General features: G+C 38.4%; 1 long non-coding RNA gene across 1 annotated transcript; it reads right to left on the bottom strand.

Moving 5' to 3' along the window:
* Window positions 1–5,426: 5,426 nt before the first annotated feature.
* LOC131519085 (uncharacterized) lies at window positions 5,427–22,081 on the bottom strand. The gene is made up of 2 exons (XR_009265445.1): window positions 21,954–22,081; window positions 5,427–5,575 (listed from the first exon to the last, which is right to left on the bottom strand). It is a non-coding gene; the product is annotated as an uncharacterized LOC131519085 (long non-coding RNA).
* Between the last annotated feature and the right edge of the window lie 460 nt (window positions 22,082–22,541).

Below are 22,541 nucleotides of genomic sequence, written 5' to 3'. Positions count from 1 at the left end.
GTGGCCCACCAGTTTATATCATTTGTTTCGCCGCCTTTGGGGAGCCAAAATGGCAAAATGTTTTGCCATTTTGTCAATCCTTGATCAAACTACAAGAGCCTTTTAACTTGTTTTTCTGAAAATACCCTATCTTCCTCTAATCCATTCTATACAGAGCCAAATTAATCTCCTTAAAACACTGATGTCATTAAAAAAAAAAATCTCTTCTACTTTAAAATTTCTAAATGGTCATTTATCACAGCAGAGATAGCAAATGTGTGTTGCCTTGTTCAAGGCCAATCTCACTAATCAGGATGCTCTGTTCTGCTCTACCTAGATGAAGCTGCAAAATCCTTTTCTATAGTTGGTACCACCAGCTGATTGGAACTTGTATGAAAGATAAATCTTATTTATCACCCCTAGCCCTCAAAATTATTTTCACAAGCTGGACTTTAAGTGTACTCCATCTCTGAATATTTTGCTGTTCAATATATGTAAACCCTGTTTCCTCAAATATATCACAAGTTCCTCATTCATTTTTTTTTTTCATTAAATTTCTGGGTTCTGCTCACAGAGTTGAGGCAGATACCTTTCATAGGCATTCTCAGGTCAAAGAGGAGATGTTGAAGGTGCTGAAGTCTGAGCTGATGGATGAAGGAAATGAAGTCAGAAGGAAATCTGAACTGTCTTCAAAAAAGGCAGTAGAAAGCTATAATTAAAAAACCGGTGCCAAGTGTGAGATCTAAGGAACATGGCAAGGTCACAAATGGAAAAGCAGAGCTCAGGAGCCAAAAGGATAGGAAGCAAGTCAGGTTGCAGAGTGCAAATTGGGATGAATGATTCACAAGTAAGCTTGTGGAAACGCTTCTTGGAATTGTCAGACCTGCCTCTGTGCAGGACCAGCCATTAATAGAACCATGCATGTGATACACATTAATGCATAAATAAGCAGAAACAGAAATCAAAATAATGCTGTCTGATCTTCTGTTGAAATGCTATGTTGAACAAGAAATATCTATAGTTTCTCTCAGTCTCCTATCCCAGTTTACACAAAAATATTGACTTGGCAACTTTTAAATTAATGGTATCTTCCTAGACGTCTTTAATATTGTATTTAAGCCAGAGTGGAAAAGGTAGCTCTCAATACATGCACTAATAATAAAGCAGACTTTGAAAAAAGTGGCAGATGGAAACAAGAAAGACTCCGCCCCAGGGACTTTTGCAGATTAGATCCCCATGAAGTCTTTGTTGCCCCTCTGCTCCTGCCAAGCCTGAGGGACAGGCTTCTTGCTGCAGCTGCTTTTGCAAAAATTAATGCCTTGCTCCTGCCAAGAAAGCAGGTGACAAGCTCAGCAGCTCTCCTTTGGTTTTCTCCATGGCAGGAACATGTGCCCTGTGAGTAGGCATTTGTTTGTGTAATCAGTAGGACTGCAAATGCAAAGACAAGGAGATGAAGGTGAGTCAGGAAGGAAAAAGTGGCAACTGGGAGCAGAATAAAACACCAAAAAGCCAGGGGATGGGAACAAGGCCAGCTAGCATTCCCCCTTGTTAATGAGAGCAAGTTGACTCATGCAACCCTGGGAACAGCGAAGATTGTTTGCATGTACATGATGAATCATCTGATGTATAAGTCAAGCCACCAGCTATAATTAATCTTGTGCATCAAAACAAATTTGGGTATTTTGAGCATGAGCTAATGAGATTGACCTGTATGATCATGCAGCACTTACAACTGGGTAAGCATGTCAAGGACAAGGAGGAATCTGGGGGTGCCCTTGGGAAGTGCTTTTCCTCGTGGCCTGCAATCTCACCCATATGGTGCTCCATGTAGAGTGTGAACATCGACAGTGGGTTGGACTGGATGGTATTTGCCCCACCCATGCTGCCCTCAACTCCTCCTTTATTTACAGTGCTATAATGTCCTCTAGAATACAAGGACTGTAAGGTATCCTTATGGTTCTTTCTAGTTTGCAATGGATTTTCATAACTGATTGTGGCATTTAGCATGCTAGAGTGACCAACTGCTGGTTGTTGTCATTCAAATTGGTAGTGGACATTTGTTGGGTTTTGGCAAGCCAGCATCTATTCCACATTCCCTTGATAATAGTACCTGGTTCCTTGAAGATTGATTCCTCCTGATTAGAGACAGCTTTGCAAGATTACAGTCAAGGTGCCCTGCTCTGTCTCCACTAAGGAACAGGCATATGACCCATGCCATTCATGGGCTCCTTCCCTACACTTTTGATCTTGGCCAGGATGACAAACAGCCCAAAAAAGAGTAGACCCATTTTGTCCAGCAGTAGCTCCCAAGAAAGAAAGGTCCCAAATGGATCTTTATTGGGGGCAGTAGCTGAGTCTATTCTTTTTACTGTTTCATATCCTTCCCCAAATTTTCCTTTTGTTTAAGTAGGCAAGAATCAGTTTCTGCTGCTTGTAACCAAAAGCCCCTAGATGATACAGATTCATGTACCCAAAGTTTCTACTAAAGATATTCAAGGAAATGGAGATTATTAGTAAACCCAGCAAATTGATTACATGGACATTGGTTACAAAAATGTTTATGTATTTTACAAGACTCATTACTCAACACCAAGTCCTCTCTTCCCTATCAGCAGTGTCTTGAAGTTTGTCTTCTGATTAATTTGTTGTTTATTTCAAATCCTTTATCAAATATTTCCCAAAGTATAATAAATGGGAAATATATCAGCTGAAACCTTGCTTATCAACAAATATCTTTCACCCTGACAGGCCTTCTAGGGGTAGGGGTGTAGGGCTGGTAGTACTTAGTTTTCTTATAATATATGAGGTATGTATTTAACTCTTGGGGTATGAAAAGACAGGCAATCCCTGTGGAAGAGAAAAACACAGCAAAACATCCAAAAATAATGGAGAAAAGGAAATAAAAATAATATATTTTATTGACTCAAAGGAACCATCAATGCTCAGAAACACTCTTACATACCACTAAGTTAAAAAAAAAAAAAAAAAATGCTCCCAGTCAATTTATGGCACCCTATCCCAACATCAGAGATATTGCAAAAAATGCAAAAAAAAAAAAAGTTTTAAAGTGATAACTTTTGGTAATAAAAATAACAGCTAAATGTATGTAATCAACTACATGATAGCTCTGTTCCAAGTGTTTCACATATATTAATTAATTTAATCCTAACAATCTGATGAGATATATGATATGTTAACACAACTAATATCCATAGTTAGCCAAACAGATGGCTTAGGCTTAGAATAAATTGAAAATGGAGTTATTAATGCTTTTACTCAAATTGACAAATTTGTGTTTTAATCAAAGCAACAAAATTTTGTGGGAAAGTATTGCTTTGATGTTTTCTTTATGAGATTAATTTCTAAGATGTAGCCTTGTGCCATGCTCAAAAATTCATTCTTAGTTTTGTTTCAATCTTTAGAATTAAAAAAATATACCATTGTTTCTAATCCTTGTTCCATGAATCTTAAAAGGCCCTTGGGCCAAAAGCAATTAATATTTTGTTTAATTCCCTATATGTAGTCCTGGTTGTGTAGGATTGAAAAGCAGTGTTACTAAGCAATTCTTTTTTTTTTTTTCAACTTTTTTTTTTTTTTTTTTTAATTTTTGGGACAGAGAGAGACAGAGCATGAACGGGGGAGGGGCAGAGAGAGAGGGAGACACAGAATCGGAAACAGGCTCCAGGCTCCGAGCCATCAGCCCAGAGCCGACGCGGGGCTCGAACTCACGGACCGCGAGATCGTGACCTGGCTGAAGTCGGACGCTTAACCGACTGCGCCACCCAGGCGCCCCAACAATTCTTTAAAAATATTTTGTGGAATACCACTGTGGAGATGTTGTGTTATAACCTGAAAAAAATCCCAGGGCTCAAGGAGCCAGTCTCAACATGGTAAACATTCAAAGAAACACAGTTCAGTAACCAGGTGTGATCACTATCTTTCCCTTTCTTGCATTTCTCAAAGAATGCTAAAGGGGATCCAGGTCATAATTCACAACATCATTTCTTAAGTGTTTCTTTTCTCATTCTCCTCCTTCTAAAACTGTCATGCATCTCAAGGCTTCCAGAAGACACTTCACCCTTCTTTTCTTGTATTCAATTCCCCCCAAAAACTATTCTGGGCACCCCCTATCATTATAGGCTGTTCTCTTTTCTTCCCCTCTCCCTTTATTTTCATCATTTACAACTTCTTTTAAGAAAGCCCCAGCCCCAGGGTGCCTGGTGGCTCAGTTAGTTAAGCATCTGACTTTTGATTTTGACTCAGGTCATGATCTCAGGGTTCGTAGGATTGAGCCCTGTGTTGGGCTCCATGCTTGGGAGCCTGCTTGGGATTCTCTCTCTTTCTTCCTCTCTTTCTCTGTCTCTTCCCACTCCCTCTCTCAAAATAAAGGAATAAACTTGAAAGAAAGAAAAGAAAGAAAAGAAAAGAAAAGAAAAGAAAAGAAAAGAAAAGAAAAGAAAAGAAAAGAAAAGAAAAGAAAAGAAAAGAAAGTCAGCCCAGCCCCCTCTGATGCCATCACTGTTTCTTGCCCTTTTGGTTTTCCACCGTCTGGGAAGGACCATGAGGTGAATATCACATTAAAGGAGAGATGCTGAATACCCTTTGTAAGAAATTTTCGTAGAGCATGTAGGTCAGGAAATAGGCAGAACATTTCCTTCTATGGTAATGATATTTTGTTTTTTTTTTTCTTTAATTTTTTAAAAATGTACTGTGGTCATTTATGTTGGTAAACATTAGGTACCTCTTGAAGATTTACAATCACGTTAGCATTTTAAAAGTACTGCGAAGTCTTATAGCAAAGAAGTCTATTTATCTTTGTTTTATCCAGTCTTTCTGAAATGTACTTAAAAATCTTCTTTCTCTCCCCCACCCCCTTCCACATACACACGTAAGTACCCATGAATGCCATTTTGGTAAAGTGGCCTTAAACTATTAAAAAATACATAACAAATTATAAGTGTTGAAGTACACTTATATACATAGAATGGTAGGATGGATATTTCAATGAGGACAGCAATAGTTTGAACGTGATCTGTGCTTTTCACAAAACATGGAAAGTGGTGCCACATTGCCTTTCATATTGTAGTTGTGACAAGACAACTAGCCCAGAATAGTCACCGGCTGAGTCTGTCCAGCCAATATTTGCACAGATACCAGTTGCAGATCTGGTTCTGAACAATAGTTGTCCTTGAATTTGATTTTGCCAAGATGTTTTGTGTTATTACCTCCCTGGGTATCTTGATTTACCTTGGACATCAGCCAGCTCCTGAAGCCAATGTTGGATATTAGCCCATTGGCCCATTTGCTATTACATAAATTTAATGTCATTGGGTATGGAGAGTATGATTAGATTGTAGATGGACTTGTCCATAGCTAGAGGTAATATGTACCTGGGCGTCTGAGCAAGTTTCCATGTGGGATCATCTGGAAAAGATTGGAAAATAGCACCTGAGGCCACACATGTTCACTTAGACATCCAAAGCTTTGCATAGATTCAGACAATGGCTGATGGATAATTTGCAAATTGGTGAAGTTTTAGTTGGATCTGGTAATGTTGGAGATCTTTCCATACAAAGGTGTAGAGAGTCATCATTAACTTGAAAAAGACAATAGAGAAACAATTCTTAGGCAATTGAGGAAGCAGATTTGAATATTATGACTCTTTTATTGCCTACTTTACTTTGAACTGTTGTTATCTAGGGCAATGCTGGAGGCCAAGATACAAGTCCATGTAATTTGTTTAAGGTTTGCACCGAGTCAGTATAAATGATTGCATTCACTAACATTTCCACATGAAATTCACTGGGAGTCATTGGACATCTTTAAGAAATATGCATCTAAAAAGTTATTCGACTTATACAAAATTTGGCAAAAAAAGAAAAAAAAACCCATGTATGCAAAATATGCTATTGGTTATTATGTTATATCCATATATAATAATCAGTGCTATCTACACAAGGTTTCCAATTCTCCTTCTGGACATGTGATAAGATTACATCTCTTTGTCCACTTTATGCTAAGTGAGGCCACATGACTAGCTTTAGCAAGAAAATATAGAAACAAATAACACGTCACTTCCAAGCAGAAACTTTTAGGACTAGCGTATAATTTTCTATGGTCATTTTTCCTTTTGCCTGGATCCTGGACTGAGCACAATATGGAATAGAGCTCATAACTGACCCACAATAGACACATATAGTGAGCAAGAAACGAAAAATGTTTTTAAGTCACTAAGATTTGTTAACTGTTTATTACTGTAGCTTAACCCAGCCTATTTTGGCTGCTATACCACACAATGAAACTCTAGACAGTCCATGAAAATCACAGAATAGAAAAATATTAAATAATGAGAGTTTTAACAAACTTGTATTCAGCCATTGCAAACTATGAACGAAATGAGGGTTCCTAGGTGGATCTTTGGAATTTTGAAGTTGGAAAACATTCCATTAAATTGATACCTTTGTGGGTAGAGACTAAAAGTTTACCTTTAGGTTTAACTGCCTTTGGGGAACACTTTTAGATTCAGATCTGTAAAGTAACTAAATATTCTTTTTCCTTGAAAAACAATTCCTTTGTTCTGGGCTGGAGAAAGGGCATTGGACCACTTCTCCAAGAGATGGGGAAGCCTAGTGATTCCCTGCATTGGGGAATAAGCTTGCCCCAGCCACACAGAACCCAGGCCTCAAGCTGAGACCCTATGAGCCACTTGACCTGGTTGCTGGAGGGCCCATAGTGCAGTTTGAAAAAAATAGCTGGGAAAAAGTGTGTCCCTTCCTCAGGCTCCCTTTGGACCTATGAATGTCAGTTAACAACAAAGGACAGCTGACTGTAACAGGGCCACTAGGGAGGGTGCAGCCTGAGAGAAAAGCAATAGAAAGCCCTCAGCTAGGGTCATGGTTCAAAGCACTAAAATTCAGACGTCTCAAGGAGATACAGGGGATACTCAACATCCACCTTCCCATATGTGTGTTCTCATTCTTCCCTCTAGAGGACAATTCTCAGCTTGCAAAATGCCTGAGATATGTTGTCATGATGATATAGCAGGAAAATGGACGTCTACGACTGGGCAGAACTATCTTTTGTGCTCTCTCCGAAGACAAAGGAGGGTGGGCGACAAGTTAAGAAAAGCTCACCACGGGAAGCTTTTCTCTGAGAACGTAAGCAGTCCCAACAGAGTAAAAGAGAAAATAATTATCTGGAAAAGCTATAATTAATAGTGTCAGATTTAACCTTTGTTCCCATATGAGAATGTCTGCCCTAAGACATCACCCAAGACCTAATGCTCTTTCTACAAGGAAGATTGTGCTTAGGTGTGGAAGTCAGGGCTTACCCCATCCAGTGCCCACCTTCCCAGAGGATGGTGTTCCTTCTAAGGCAGCCTGCCAACGACTCCAATATTAAGCAGGGGTCTTGTTGTTCTGTCTTCTAGCTGTTACCAAGTTAGCTCTTTCTGTCCTGCCTCCCAAAAAACCAATTGCCAGCTCTGGTGCACATTAACCAAATGTAAAATGGTTACTCAAACCTGAGACTATGGTACAAAAATATTTAAAATACAAGTTGGAGAATCCATGTGATTGAGATGTTTGTGTGAAGGAGTGAAGTATTCACGCATGTGCACTCATTGATGCATGCATGTGCACACGTGTGTAGGCAAGGAGGGGCGTGTGTGTTTCATAGAGAAATATCCATTCAAGAGAGCATTGACAGGGGCTCTGAGAACTTACAGATGGGGGTGGAAGTGGAAATCCACATTTCAGTGATTTTTTTTCCTCCTTCACACACAAGTGACATTTTTTCAAACGTCTATTCTGTGAGCAAAAGGAGGAGGGACATATGTCAATGTTAAGTGCTTGGGAGACGAATTATGGAGCAACACTACCCACTTAACTTATCGCAGCTCTATGAAAGATTATAGGGTTTGGACTATTTCTGGCTACACCCGAGCGTCTTGTGAAAAGTGGAAGTAAAGTCGTTACGTGGAATGGGCATTTTATGCATTTAGTAATTTGTCTTGAGCAGAGTCTAGACACCCTCCCGGGAACGTGAGGGAAGGTAGTACTTTGCTACAACCTTCCGTACTATTGAAAGAGGAAAGGCAAAGTCCATCTGGGAGACCCTGTAGGTAACGGTCCCAGGAGTTCTTGGTTTAGGCACTGAAAGCAAAGGGAAAAACGCAATGACCTGGTGTCCCCATAGAGGCCGGGCCTCACCCGCAGGGGGAGAGGCAGCCAGAGCCCGCGGGACAGTTCAAGACCTCTACTAGATCAGGGCACCGCCGATGTTCCTACCTGGGCAGACTGAAAACGGTAGTTTAATCTCTCTGAGCCTTGGTTCCTCCATTTAGCGAGTGGGCACAATCATTTTAACACCTGGAATAGCTAAACATTTAGGAAAAACTGCCTATGTGCCAGGAACCAGAGTACTACACATTTGATTCATTTGTTCTCCCTACCTCTTATGAGGTAGGTAATATTTGTATATTTCATTGATTCTACGATGTGACTTTTTTCTTTCATTATTTTGACATTATCTGTTATCAGGATGCACCATGTAATTGATAAGAAAGCATGTAAGTCATGATTCGATTTATACTTTTAGTTCTTTTTTAGTGGCACATAAATTGGTGATATGTTAGATTCAATGAGGAAACTGAGGCCTGGCCAAGTCAAATAATTTGCCTAGGATCATACAGCTAAAAAGTGGTAGAATGAGCACTTTAATCCTTTAATCCAGGCTGTTTCTAGAGTTGACTTTCTTGTAACAATCTCCCGATTCCTCCACTTACTAGCTGTGTGACCTTGGGCAAGTTCTTAACCTCTCTGTGCACCCATTTTTTCATCTGTCAAATGGTCATACTGAGAGTAACTGCTTCATAGGATCATGGTGTGGATTAAACAAGTTCATATAGGTAAAGTTCTTAAAATAGTGCCTGACATATAAGAGCTCAATAAAATTCAGCTGTTAGCTTTAATCATTTTAGAGAGAAAGCCAGCATCACTTGTTATGAAGAGAAAGCAATCAGGAAAAAAAAGGATAAAGCTAGTAAAAGCATATGTTTACTAGCCTATCCCTAAAATCATCTTGGCCCCACAAAAGAGGTGTTTTCCGTATTTGGGGAAATGCATTTTTCTTCTCTCTCAAACTGAGGGATGAGGTAAAAGTGAAAGGGAAGAATAAACTGAGGGAGTGGTCATTACAGGCCAGGGAGAAGAGACTGGGGAAGAGGAAGGTGGGTCAGAGGCTTTGCTTGAAGAGGTGGCCATGGCCTGTGCTGCATGAAACAGCAGCAGAACTGACAGGAGCTAACACGGGCTTTCATTCTGCAGATAGCAACCTATCAGTAAGTCATAGTGTCAGTTTGGTGGGTCACAACCAGCATCTTTAGAAAGGCAAGGGAGGGGTGCCTGGGTGGTTCATTCGGTTAAGCGTCCAACTTCGGCTCAGGGCATGATCTCAAGATCTGTGAGTTCAAGCCCCACGTCCGGCTCTGAGCTGACAGCTCAGAGCCTGGAGCCTGCTTCCGATTCTGTGTCTCCCTCTCTCTCTGCCCCTCCCCAGCTCACGCTCTGTGTCTCTTTCTCTCAAAAATAAACATTAAGAGATGCAAGGGACTCACACCATTCACAAAAATAAACTCAAAATGGATAAAGGACCTGAATGTGAGACAGGAAACCATCAAAACCTTAGAGGAGAAAGCAGGAAAAGACCTCTCTGACCTCAGCCGTAGCAATCTCTTACTCGGCACATCCCCAAAGGCAAGGGAATTAAAAGCAAAAGTGAATTACTGGGACCTTATGAAGATAAAAAGCTTCTGCACAGCAAAGGAAACAACCAACAAAACTAAAAGGCAACCAACGGAATGGGAAAAGATATTTGCAAATGACATATCGGACAAAGGGCTAGTATCCAAAATCTATAAAGAGCTCACCAAACTCCACACCCGAAAAACAAATAACCCAGTGAAGAAATGGGCAGAAAACATGAATAGACACTTCTCTAAAGAAGACATCCGGATGGCCAACAGGCACATGAAAAGATGTTCAACGTCGCTCCTCATCAGGGAAATACAAATCAAAACCACACTCAGATATCACCTCACGCCAGTCAGAGTGGCCAAAATGAAGAAATCAGGAGACTATAGATGCTGGAGAGGATGTGGAGAAACGGGAACCCTCTTGCACTGTTGGTGGGAATGCAAATTGGTGCAGCCGCTCTGGAAAGCAGTGTGGAGGTTCCTCAGAAAATTAAAAATAGACCTACCCTATGACCCAGCAATAGCACTGCTAGGAATTTATCCAAGGGATACAGGAGTACTGATGCATAGGGGCACTTGTACCCCAATGTTTATAGCAGCACTCTCAACAATAGCCAAATTATGGAAAGAGCCTAAATGTCCATCAACTGATGAATGGATAAAGAAATTGTGGTTTGTATACACAATGGACTACTACGTGGCAATGAGAAAAAATGAAATATGGCCTTTTGTAGCAACGTGGATGGAACTGGAGAGTGTGATGCTAAGTGAAATAAGCCATACAGAGAAAGACAGATACCATATGGTTTCACTCTTATGTGGATCCTGAAAAACTTAGCAGAAACCCATGGGGGATGGGAAGGAAAAAAAAAAAAAAAGAGGTTAGAGTGGGAGAGAGCCAAAGCATAAGAGGCTCTTAAAAACTGAGAACAAACTGAGGGTTGATGGGGGGTGGGAGGGAGGGGAGGGTGGGTGATGGGTATTGAGGAGGGCACCTTTTGGGATGAGCACTGGGTGTTGTATGGAAACCAATTTGACAGTAAATTTCATATATTAAAAAATAAAAAATAATAAAAAAAAGAGATGCAAGGGAGGGAAGGGGAGTGAACACAAGGCAGGGCAAATATCAGAGGGCCACGTGCAATAACAATAAGCAATGTTCTATGAAACTTGGGTTTCAGTTAAGAATGAATGGATGCGTGTAATGCATTCTGTTGTGTTTCTCTTTGTGGGTCTCTGTTCAACAGTTCGAAAGCCGTTGGACTATAGTTGTGATTAGACATTGGCCGAAGAATAAACACACGGTGTCAGTTTAAAATCATGTGGTTTATATTGACAACTAAGAGCCCCCTTTCCACATGAGTGCAGCTTTCTGAAAGCACAGGGACTCTGACACATTATAAGACCCCTATGAAACAGCCCCCCTTTCTACATCTCTTTGCCTTGAGGAGACTCATTGCCCCCTACCCCATCCTGGGGCTGGTTCTGCCTCTCCTTGGCTTGGCCTGTCTGCCTTAGACCTAATTCTGGCCCCTGCCCACCACATCCCTCCTGATGTCCCACTTATCTAAAACCAACTTTGCCCAGGACGGAGCCACCTCTTGTTGATCCACAGAGCCTGGGACCTCCGCGCAGGATGCCTGGTCACCTTGGGAGGCAGAGATGCCCTCTTTTTTTGTTTATATAAATGTTATTGAAGTATACATAACAAAGATGTGGAGAAGCAACACTCCTCAGGAGTGATATTAACTGAAACCCACTGGGGGCCTGAGTCTGAACAGCTTGATTTAACATTCAAATCAAGGGTTGGGCAGGAGTGTATCCCAAGCCAAGAACCATGTCTCAGATTAGAACCAGGTAACACAGCTATGCAAGAATAGGACTGTTCTGATTTGTATTTAAAAGTGACCAGTGACAAGTATTAAGTCTCCATCAGTCCCTGGATTAAATTAACATTGTTTTAAAATGTGCACATGCAAATTTCAGAATAACATGAGACTAAAATGCCTGCCAAAATTTTGGAAGACTCTTTCACTGGAACATAGAACAAAGCCAAGTGCAAATGGTATAAAGCTAGTCTCATCAAGATACAGGGCATGGCATTGGTTATCTCCTCTTTTCCTTCTTTTTTTTTTTGAACAGTTATTAAGAGTTTACTGTATCCGACACAGGATTCTAAGCATTTTATACATTTTATACAACAACTTTGCCAATAGAGTACTATTGTTATTCTCATTTTGCATATTTGAAAACTGAGACAGAGAGAGGTTAAGGAAATTATCCGAAGATATAAAGCAACGAAGCCAAGATTGCCAGCCGGCCAATCTAACTAAAGAACCCACATGCTTAATCACTATGTTTTCATTATCATCATCATCATCATCATCATCATTAATTGTGTTCACCAAGTTGAAATTTTTAGAGGGCTGGCAGGAATGCATAAAAAAAAAATCCTCATTTCTTAGAAGGCATTAATGTATTTATTCATTCTCTTCAAACAAACTCTTGGTGTTTTGACTTGTATGTGTAAGTGTTGGCCAACTTTAAATATTTCATTTCTATAAATTTCTACTCCTTGCTATTTACCTATATTTTATATATATATATATATATATATATATATACACACATATATATGTATATAATGTATATACAATATATATGCATGTTTCATATTGTGTTATATTAGTTATATGATATTATATATCCATTATGTATACGTACAATAAATTGTTAGGGTAGGTATTTCTGAGTAAATTCTCTGTTTCTCCTCCTTTCCTTCTAAGGTCACACGAGGTTGTACTATTTGAGCCACATGAATTTGTGTGTTTTCTAACTTAGTTTTATCTTTTAGGCAAAACAGTTACTGTTAATATCATTTAACAGCGTAGGGAGGCTCCATAAAAAAAAAAAAGCACTGAAGGCTTATGTAAAATTGGAGGTTATTAGCCCATCTTGCAAAAGGTAATAAAATGCAGACATTCGCAGATTTAGAATATAGTTCATTAAAATCCTCCCAACATTGAAGAAAGTACCAAACCTGGACATCACGGAGCATGACAAAGATTTCACATGCAAGTATTCCCATAATGGAGGCATTTGAAACATACCTACTTTTTGTAAGCCCGCGTTGTCTATAATTTAATTAACCATTATCTAGTGATTTCTTGTTGGTCATTATTATATAATTAACTTTCTCCCCTTAACTATTTATTCCTCTATTAATATGAAACAGGAAAAAAAAAACCTTTTTTAACATTTTATTTTTTGTAATTTATTTTTTTTTATTTTTGAGAGAGAGAGAGCAGGGAAGGGGCAGAGAGAGAGGGAAACAGAAAATCCCAAGCAGGTTCTGTGCTATCGGCACAGAGCCCCATGTGGGGCTCAAACCCACCAACAGTGAGATCATGACCTGAGCCAAAACTGAGAGTCAGATGCTTCACCAACTGAGCCACCCAGGCACCCCAAACAGGAAAAAAAATTAACTTCCCAGAAGATATTCCTTGTTTTTTTATTTATTTTTTAGAGAAAATTGATTTTTATATGAACATTAAAATTTTTCCCTGCATGTATAGGAATCTGATTATTGAATACATTGAGAAATGAGTGTCTTCTTAAGTTCTGGGAGAAATCTGGGCACAGGTTGGCAGTGGGCAGGGGAAAAGTCGGCTAAATCCCTGCGTTCTAAAGGGAGAAACACCAAGCTGTCTCCAGTCTTAGGCTGTGCCCCCAGGAAGTGGGCTGGGAGATGACCCAGGTTCCTTCACATCCCGCTGCTGGGACTCCTCATTTGTACATTCATTTAGAGCCTGCAGCACAGTCTCTGGGATTTCTTTAGAGGTGGCAACCTTTATCCTTGGGTTTAGTTTTTTGAAATGACCAGTAATCAGTTGGAGTCAGATAGGGTGAATCAGGTCAAGTGTGTTAAAACAACATATGACTTTGAAGTGATAGTCTGTCTTTCCTTTCTAGCTCATAAACAGACCTTGTAGGAATGAACGCACTGGTTCATTAAGGTACACGGGAAATGGTCCAGGGAAAAGGGGAGGGAATAACCAAGGAAAATATTAATCTTTATGGCATGCAACCATGATCAGAACTAGTAAGGTTAACATCACCTTTTCGTGTTTGACTTTAAGGTTTATCAACAAGGGAAAAATGAGAGTAAGGAACACATTTTTAAAATTATTTTAGAGACAGAGAGAGAGAGAGCAGGGGAGAGGAGCAGAGGGAGACAGAGAGAATCCCAAGCAAGCTCCATGCTCAGCTCTGACTCCAACACTGGGCTTGATCCCATGACCCTGGGACCATGACCTAAGCCAAAATTAAGACACTCAACTGACTGAGCCAACGAGGCACCCTAAAGGAATGCATTTCTATTTCCTCTAATGAAAGCTAAATTCTAGCACAACTGCAAATTCTGAAACGGAGAACCAGGAAGATCTCCTGTGTTCCACTCTCTTGTTAATTCCTCTTCCTCCTCTGTATTGAAGAATAACCAATCCAAATTGGGGGAAGGGCAATGGAAAAAGAAAAGGAAAGTTTAGTACTTTCTCTGTTGCCAAAAGTCACACATGATGTGAAAGGAAAGAATTAGAAAATAGAGAGAAAAAAAGTTTTAAACCTGGCACTGAGAAATCAACCCTGTTAGTATGTTTTGTTGTATCTCTTTCAAGATGTTTATATATCATAGTATATATAAATATATACTTATGTATGTACACATATACACACATATATATACATACACACATAAAAAATACACACATACTCCCTGATGGTATAGTTTTGCTTTCTATTAACAATAAAACATGAATATTTTAATGTCAGTGTAATTGTAGATGGTTACTCTGTAGTATTTTCAGAGACAGATAATTTCTTTAACCAAATCCTAATCTTGGACATTTACATTTTTTATAGGTGTTTATTGCTTATGAATAAAATATGAGGTATCCCCACTTACACAGCACTAAGCATTTGTTCCATTTTTTCCTCCCTACAATGAAGAAAAGTCTATTGCTTTTTCCTCCTCCTGATAGAAATTGAACAGTCATTGCCAAAAAAAAAAAGGAAAAAAAAAATCAAACAATACATTGAGGAAAAGGCTAGAAGTCACCTGAAATCCACCTTTCTGAGAGAATGATTATTAACATTTCAGTGAACAACCTTTCCTATAATTCTTTATACATTATGTACACACAGGTATAATTTTATGTACACATACATATACATGCACACACACGTACACAGAAGGTGTAAAGAGGCATTTTTAAAGGGATTAGTGATATATAATTCTCTATACCTTAGCAACACATATAATGGATGGAAATTCCTTTAAGCCAAGTAGTATATAGAGATCATTAAGTTTTAATTCTTGCATAATATTCTACTGTAAGAATTATTATAATTCATTCAGCTATTCTTTTATTAATGGATTTTTGATTAGCTACCAGTTTTTTATTATTAGATATAATGCTGCAATAATCATCCTTGAATATATACATGCTTATGTACTAGAGCATTTATTTTTATACAGCAGAATCCTAGGAGTGGGATTGCATGGTTGAATTGTACATGCATTTAAAATTTTTAATAGAGATCATGAATTGCCTTTTTCCATTTCCACCAGTGATGTCTGAGAGTGCCCTTGCCCTGCTCCCATCTCTGCTAATAATAGCTGCTATTACACTTTTATTTTTGCTACTCTGATGGGTATTATCATGGCAATTTTAATTTCCATTTCCCTGCTTACTGGGGAAAGTTGAACATTTTATCATACTTGTCCTTCTGTCAATTGCTTATTCATATCCCCAACCCATTTTGCTATTGGGTTGATTGTATCTTATAAATTGTAAGGGAGCTTTTCATTTAGTATAGATAGTAATTTTTTATCTATCAATTGAATTTAAAATATTTTCCCTAACTTGTTTGTCTAGTGACTTTGATTTTCTATCTCTTGCACTATAAATAATACCATAAAGCTTTACTACCTTAACATTTTATGTGTGTATGTGGTATATATATATCACATATCCTGTCTTAATTTAAAAGATTTCTCCAATTCAAAGTACATATACTGAAAGTACGCTAATTTTTTTCTAAAATGATTAGTATTCATTTTTACTTTCTACTTTTTATCGGGAATTTATTTTTGGAATTAATGTAAACTAGGGGCCTCAAATTTATTTTCTTCTAAGAGTATATCCAGTTGTGATGAGACTACCAATTAAATTTCTCCACAATAAAATACACACATATACGCACATGTGCGTGTGCGTGTGTGCGCGTGCACACACACACACACACACACACACACACACTACCTGATTCTGAGTTCTCTATCATTTTTACTGACTTTTTGGTACAGTATTGTACCTGTACTGTACCAGGCTTTTAAGTAGTTTTAATATAGTATTTTAATACTGCCGTTCTTTATTCATCAATTTAAGAGTATTTTGTCCCATTGAAAATACTATTTGGATTCTATTGATGTTGCACTAAGTTTATATACTAACTTCAGGAGAACAGAATTTTTTAGAATAAAGAGTATTCTTTTTCAAGAACATAGTATAGATTTCTATTTGTTCAGATCATATTTTTGCCTTCCAGTAGGATATTTTAAATATAAATCCTATTCCTTTCTTGTATAATTCATTCCAAACTCATGGATTTTGTCAGTATTATGAGTGGAATATTTTCCTCGTTTTCATATGTGTGCTGCTCATATAGAAGGGGCTAATAATTTTATATCTTTATCAAATTCTTTATCTGAGTTTATCAAATTCTTTTATTACTTCTTCTTGTGTTTTACTAGAGTTTCTTGGTGATAGCAGGCAGGAAATTATATTATCAGCAAAAAACTTCACTTCTTTCTTTCAATATTTATATAGTGCATTTTATGTTTATTGCATTTAGTAGAGTCTCCAGACAGTATTAAATAATAATGGTGATAGTAAGCATTCCTGTCTTGTTCTTTATTTTAATGGAAACAGCTTTAGCCACATGAATACAGACATATTAGTCACATCTTCCTAGTTAGCTTATGCTGCAGCAAAGCAACTTGAAATTATCCGGACCTTGAGAAACACAAGTTTATTTTTAGCCCACATTATATACTGGCTGCTAATAGGTTGTGTTTCTCTTCCATAAGTCTTTCTTTCTGGATCTAAACTAAAGGCAGAGTATCTGTCTGGGATCTGCCATGCTGTGATAGAAGAAAAAGAGTGATGGCCATATCATGAGATGATCCTTAATACTTCTGCCCAGAAGTGACACGCACCATTTCCACTCACATTCACAGGCCACAGCCAAGTCACAAGGCCAAGCCTAATGTCAATGTTGTGGAAAAGAAGAACCCAAACAGGGAGGGCATCAAGTAACTGGAAATAATAATACCATCTACCACAGTCTGCCCCTGGGTCGAAAATATTTTCTTTCCTTCTTTCGTTCACAAAATAAAAACATCTGTTTTTCCCCAAGAAAAACCTTTAAAAAGTCCTAGCCAGTTGTGAGGGACGAGGCCATTCAAGATTTTGTAATAGCTCCTACATCATATTTGGATGTGGCTGCTCTGGATCTTGAAACGAAAAAATGACAAGAAAGAATGTATCCTCTAGTAGTCCCAATGTACGGTGGTGGAAAACAGAGATAGGACAATCTCTATTCACACCTGCCTTGGAAAGGGGGAAGAGTGGAAGGTACACAGCAGTCACCAATCTGTAGTAATCCTAAAATTCCACAGAGGAAATGCTGCAAGGACCTCAAATCCTGTATAAAGGGGAATTTCTTGATTCGTCCTAAATCTCTGCTCCCGACAAGTAGCATCCCAGGCCATTGGTCTCCATCAGAGAGGCACTGTCCTCTCAGAGTTCTTTCTATTTCCATTATTTCTCTTGGTCATTTTTAAAGGATATTGGAGATTATGTCCTTCCTTGGGGCTCAGCATCTTTTTTTTCCCCTCATCTTGCTCTCTGCCCATAGAAGCTTAGAGATCCAAAAATTGTTTCAAGTCTTGAATAGCCAATGGCCACCATAGGTTGGTAGCTCTTTTAGTAGTACATCTCTCTCCAAAACTTTGGCCAATTCTCTCTTGACTTAATTTGGAGTATTTTGAGCTTATGAACTTCTGTAGGAAAGTCATGATACAGTCATTCTCCACTGAGCCATCCTTTCCAACTATGTGCTACCTTCACCGGCTCAAAAGCTTTCATGGAATGCTTGATGGCCCTAGTCTTGATTTGGTTCTTGTCACACAACTATCTTCGTTGGCCCTTGTTGCTCAGGGTGCTTCCCAATTTGAATTTATACCGGTTGGAGATAATGCACAGTTCCATTTTCCAATCATGCTTGCAAGCCAGCCAATTCTTTCCTGAGTTGATCTCCTCCTTGTAATAAGTTGCCAAACCCAGACCATAGCTACCAGTACATACTAGTAGCATTTTATTCCCAAACTTTTCATATGAATTCATAAGCTCATTTGGTCCATTTTCTGCCTGTGGAGACACCACTGGAAATAATTCTGAGAATGTTTGGCCACTACATCATTCAGACCACCATCCTTCCAGCCTCTAATGACAGTTTCCTTGCCATAACTGCCTGGCCCTGAGAACCAATGCCCCATATTTTAAGTTTTCTTTTTGTCGGTTCCTTTTTGTTTTGTCTGTTTTTGGCATCATTCTACTCCTGGTTGTAACTTTTTATTTAGCTTTTGCTATGATATGTTGTCATAATAAACCCCAAAATCTCAGGGGCTTACAGCTAACAGTAAAGCTTCATTTTTTACTTCCTAATATACAGGCTGTGGGTGAGCTGTGGCTCTGCTTTTTCGTCTTCTTATTCTAGAGTCCAGGCTAAGGATCCAGCTTTGCACTAACATTTGCCATCCTTGTAACAGGGAAAATAGCAATGACCAATTCATACGATGGTCCTAATGCACAGCTCTACAGTGCCATACATCACTTCCTCTCATATTCATTGGCCAAAGCAAATAAAATGGCCAGACCATAGCCTCATGATGTCATAATGTCAGTGAGTGTGGGGAAGAATAATCCTTTTGCAGGTAATACAACAGATAATTAAGAGCGAGAGTATGATCTACCACAGCATGTCACCATTTAGATATGTATTGCTGCTAATTTTCCATGAATAATCTTCGTCGTAATCTGAGACCTTTCCTTCTATTCCCATTTTACTTTTTGTGTATGTGTATATGTGTTTTAAGAAAGTTTCTGAATTTATCCAAAGCCTTTCAAGCATCTATTGATATTATGGGATGCTTTTCCTCCTTTAATTTGTTGATTAATATTTATAATTTTTCCCATATTTAACTATCTTTAAATTTCTAGAATAGACTAGTGTTGATAACTGTGGACTATTTCTTGATAATCCAATGAATCCTATTTAATAAAGTGTACAGTGTTTGCATCTGTATTCATTAATGTGATTCATTGATCATCTTTTCTGGTTCAATTTCAGGCTTGGATATTAAAGTATGCTAGCTTCACAGTGTGAATTGGGAAGTTTTTAACCTGTATTTTTATGGATTGCAATAACTTACTGGAATTATCTATTCTTTAAATCTGTCTGGAACTCAGGCTTGAAATTATCTGATCCTGATGACTTTTAAAATCATTATTTATTAACCATCTATCTAAACATTTCTGTGGTAATTTATCAAAATTTTCAATTCCTTCTTTGGTCACTTTTGGGAATTCAAAATTTATAAGACAATCTCTTTTTACTGTAGGTTCTCAGATCTTTTGTCAAAGAGTTGCATGTATATTTTATTATAATCTTATTTTGTATCTGTGATTATGTCTCTATTCCAAACTTGTATGATTTCACACTCTTTTTTTTTATAATCATACCTGTGAGTTATGTATCTATTTTGTTGATCAAAATAGCTCTTGAATTTAGTTCTCCTTTTACCATTATTTTACTTTCTGATTAAGTAATTTCAGCTTTTGTCCTTATTAATTTTTGGTTTATTTTCTGATTTCTTAAGAAAATACCTCCTTCTCGGGGCGCCTGGGTGGCGCAGTCGGTTAAGCGTCCGGCTTCAGCCAGGTCACGATCTCGCGGTCCGTGAGTTCGAGCCCCGCGTCAGGCTCTGGGCTGATGGCTCAGAGCCTGGAGCCTGTTTCCGATTCTGTGTCTCCCTCTCTCTCTGCCCCTCCCCCGTTCATGCTCTGTCTCTCTCTGTCCCAAAAATAAATAAAAAACGTTGAAAAAAAAAAATTAAAAAAAAAAAAAAGAAAATACCTCCTTCTTGCAAATGTTTTATCTTCTTAAATAACAGACAATGGCAACTATAAATTCCTCTTTAGCAATCTCTCATTTCTTATGTTATAAATAGACTCATTTTCATTATTTTCTTGGTAGTTTATTATATCAATTTGATCACTGTCCCACACCTTTTATCTTCAGACTCATTAATTAAACTTACATATTCCCTTTATGGTTCATCTTGTCTACTCCCATGATTTAAGCTACTACTTTTAAACTAATGGCTTCCAAATCTCCCAGGGTCAGATATCTAACTTGCCTCAGGGACATGACCAGCTCAGTCTGCTTGACCTCATCAACATTTCCTTAAATCAACAATAACTATATTTTTCTCGGCGATAACTATATTTATTTGTACCACCATCCATGTAGTTGTTCAAGCTCAAAAGTTAGGATTCATCCTGGACTCCTCCCTACTCCTCATACCCATATCCAGTCAAACACCAAATCCTGGTTATTTTACCTCCTAATAGTTTACCTTCATCCCATCTTTTCCATCCCTGCTGTTGCCACACTTCAGCTACAGCAGATTAATTCCTTCTCTCTGCTGCCAGCCCATTCCCACCCCAAGCATACCCTATAAAAACTCTAGATTGATTTATCTAGACTGTGAATCTCACCATATGGTGTCCTCACTTAAATAGCCCTCAGTGCTCCTCATTTCTAACACAAACTCAACATAGCCTATAAGGCCCTTTATATCCCTGCCTAAGAGAAACCCAACTAACAACACAAATAACTTAGTATGAACCATGTAATGAGTTATTATATTAATGTGCCTTTGTATTTAAAGAGATATGGAGGGTATTGGGTACAGAAAAGGACTAACACTTATTCTCTGCCTACTGTGAACCACATCCTATGCCAGGGTTTTATCATCTCATTTAATCATTATAACATGCTTGGTGAGAGGGGCAGTTAGGAATGCTTCCAGCTGCAGGAATTAGAATATCTCACTGATGGCAGCTTCAACCACAAAGGCAGTTAATTTTCTTATATTAAATATAGAAGTTGGTGTTTCCAGCCAGATGATGCCATCAAAGACTCCTAGACCCTTCCCATTTTTCCATTCTGCCATATCTAGAATGTTGGCTTTTCTTCCTTCTCTTGTTTCCTCTTAAATGCAAGATGGGTAAGGAAACCCAAGGTTTCACAGAGAAAAGGAAAGGAGGGGACACCAGTGAGCAATTCCTTTGAGCACAGCCCCTTTAAAAGGAAGAACAACTCCTCCCAGAAGCCCCTAGAGGGTTTCCATTTACATCTCATTGACCACAACTGGTTACCCTTATCTACAAGGGAGATGAGAGAGTTTGAATTTAGGGAAGATGGGCCCAGGATAGTGGCTTCACACATCCCATTATCTCTAATTTACAGAGAGGTTAAGGTTGCTCAAAATCCTACTGATGGTAAATGTGGCTTCTGGATTGTGAATTGAGTTTTGTTTCCAAAGTTGGTACTGTCTTCTCTACACCAGTGCCATCTCTCTGTGTACTCTAAAAGTAGAATTTCAGATATTTAGACATTATTAAGGGACATTGCTTGGCACCTGCTGGTTTCCCAAAATCACACCACAGTATGTTCTCAGGCATTGGATAGAACCACCCTAGAATGTTCCAAAGATGAAACCACCCTCCTGACTCTTTGATGAAGCCACATGTAAACTGTTCCCTTTGTAAGTGGAAATATTAAGGACTACACTAAGGCTGTCTTAGATTAGCCTCTGAAGCATTCAATATATTTAGACCTGTATAGCCTGATTTCCCTAGCCTTCCTGCTCCCCAGTTGAGAATCCTTGTCAAATTTCATCATTTAGTTGTGAATAAGGTTTTGGACACAGTCACCTCAACCTTTGGACATTTCACTTGGCCTAATGAAAAGTTTGTAAACCTGAATGTTAAACCTTCTCTAATATAGCAAAGAAAAAATTTTCAAATACCTTAGGGACAGGTCCATTTCAACAAAGAATTCCTAAGGAAGAAAAATCTGCACTTGAAATTTTGCATCTGATGCTTCTTTCATCTTTGCCTTAATAAATGAGAAGCCACAGGCAATAGTCCAGTTTTTTGCTTTATATGACTAGGATTCAAATCTTTTATTAGTTATTGTGCAATGGCTGTGACATCACCATGGAAAGATTATGACTTCAGGTCATAAGAAGTGGAAGAAGTATATATAAACAGTAAAAACATAAAATGTGTACTAATTCTAACTCCACTGGAAATTATTCTTCCCTGACAGTAATTTCCAGTTCTACCTGGTGAAAACTAATTTTCTATAAAAATGAAGCTTCAGACAACTTAACATTCAAGGTTGTCAAAAAAGTGCTCAGGAACCTGTAGATGGGAATTTTTTTTGCCATATCTCAAATCTTTTTTTGAAGCTAACTAATCTTAGTTATTAAAATGGACCAGAAAGACCCGCATCCATCAACAAAGCCTGGATAATCAAAAACGTTCATGCCATTCTCAGAGCACCATTAGGTTAAAAATTACTGCATTGTTTCCAGCCTTACTAATAGTTTTAA

The sequence above is a fragment of the Neofelis nebulosa genome, chromosome 8 (assembly GCF_028018385.1).
Source record: "Neofelis nebulosa isolate mNeoNeb1 chromosome 8, mNeoNeb1.pri, whole genome shotgun sequence".
Taxonomy (NCBI): domain Eukaryota; kingdom Metazoa; phylum Chordata; class Mammalia; order Carnivora; family Felidae; genus Neofelis; species Neofelis nebulosa.
The sequence above is the reverse complement of the archived record's forward strand: the minus strand, read 5'-3'. Positions and strand labels throughout refer to the sequence as shown.